Source organism: Octodon degus, unplaced genomic scaffold (genome assembly GCF_000260255.1).
Source record: "Octodon degus isolate 3935 unplaced genomic scaffold, OctDeg1.0 scaffold00017, whole genome shotgun sequence".
NCBI lineage: Eukaryota > Metazoa > Chordata > Mammalia > Rodentia > Octodontidae > Octodon > Octodon degus.
Window position 1 is genome coordinate 22,998,284 of NW_004524593.1, and position 1,586 is coordinate 22,999,869.

The following is a 1,586-nucleotide window of genomic DNA, read 5'->3' on the forward strand; positions in this document are numbered from 1 at the left end:
ACGAACAGCATGGCAATTTGCCTTCATTTTCCAGAATATTAGAATATTTTACACTCAACCTCTCACATGAGTACAGTCTCTATGTTTACAAAAGTTAAGCCAATCGGTATGTATTTCTATTGAAATTTAGCACTTTCTATAACTGGGGACCTCTGAATCATGACATGAAAGGTAGCACTGAGACCTAACAAGTGACTCACATGTGTGCCATTACCCTCATTGAGATGCTTCCACAAACTCCAACTAAGCAGCTTGCATAGTCAATTTCCCTTTGTAATTTCAATTAGACATGGTAGTCTTCGCTTTCCACTAGGAGGTCCACTGACAGCTGCTGGGTCCCACATCCTAGCAAGAGGTTCCTTGTATTTCAAGCGGTTTTCATTAACACATGCAGTGAGGATACAAGAGTGCTGTCTAATTGGCTACAGGATGGAGGGGATGTTCTTTTGTTGCGAAGGAATCTCGAAATGTGTTCAGAGGCCTGGGAGATAGCTCAGTACAATAAGCGCTTCCGTGGCAAGCGCAAGGGTCTGAGTTCAATCCCCAGTTCCGCCAAAAAAAAAAAAAAAGTGCTCCTCTACAGAATTATTCTACTGATACTTTATCAAATACAACACCCTAATCATTTATGAATTAGAGTAGCAGACAGGATTTGGAGGGAAAATAAATCCGATTTCAGTGGTATAATTTTGTGACCCTGAGTATCATGTTTAATGAGGGCTTCAGTGCCATTTTGTAAAATGAGAGTAATTATCTTCCCAAATGAAATCATGTGGTAGCGCACCACAAATGGCAGTAGTTGCTAGGCACAGAAAAATGACCCAGAGCACAACTGTTCCCAAAGGCAGTACAATGGAGGAAAGAACACCTAAACAATGGTCACATACAAACAAATCACTACGGGGAGGAGACGGGAGCTTTGATTTTCCAAGTACCCATTCGGTGTTCTTTCCAGAAGTCACAGGGTAGAAGGCAGATTTTACCCACGCAGGATTTCAAACTCTGAGAGAAACCTCAAACAGTGTCCTACTTTAAACCAAGGAGTGATTAATGGCAACAGTGTGCAAACAAAAGCATTTTCGTAGGCAGTACTCGAGTTCAGTAGTAAGTAAAGAAACTAGGCAAGATTTTTACTTGCACATAAATCTTATCTTTTAATTTTTAAAACCAACCCTTCAGTTTTTGACGGGAAGCCAGGAAAAAAAAAATTAAAGTTCGGTTGATAAAGGAAACTGGTACAGTACCCCGAGGCTACACACTGGACAGGAAAAGCAGAAGGCGCCCCGGGAGGGCGGGGCGGCTCCCGTGCGCGGCCTATTAATTCACATTTTGCTCTCGGCTCTCACATCCTGCGCGACTCCACCCGGAGCAGCGGGCGAGGGGTGGGTGGGACCCTGCCTAGCAAGTAGCAGTCCCGGAAACCGAAACGCAGCCGAGCAGGAACTGTGAAAACACGCTCCCCAGAAAGGGCCGGGCAGCAGCCGGCCGGCCGCGCAGCCCCTGGAAGCCCCCTCCCGGAACCTGCGCGGACGCGAGGGCAGAGCGAAGCCGCCGGGCCCCAGGCGGCCGCGGGCGGGGACGCGGAG